A 215-nucleotide genomic window follows, 5' to 3' on the forward strand; every position below is an offset into this window, starting at 1 on the left:
TCTCACTACCTGTACCCTCTGATCATTAGCTGCTTTCCCAGAGCTTCCTCTACTGGCGGACACACCATTGCTGTTTATCATTTTTCTAGAGTGCCGAAGGAGGTTCTCTCTCTCTCTCTTATTGTCGTTAGTATTATCCGAAGTGAAAAGCAGATGCGACCCGACGTGCGCATTCTTGGGTTTTTGATATCGCATCATTAAGATTTTTTTTTTCT

The sequence above is a fragment of the Penaeus monodon genome, chromosome 22, assembly GCF_015228065.2.
Source record: "Penaeus monodon isolate SGIC_2016 chromosome 22, NSTDA_Pmon_1, whole genome shotgun sequence".
Classification (NCBI taxonomy): Eukaryota; Metazoa; Arthropoda; class Malacostraca; order Decapoda; family Penaeidae; genus Penaeus; species Penaeus monodon.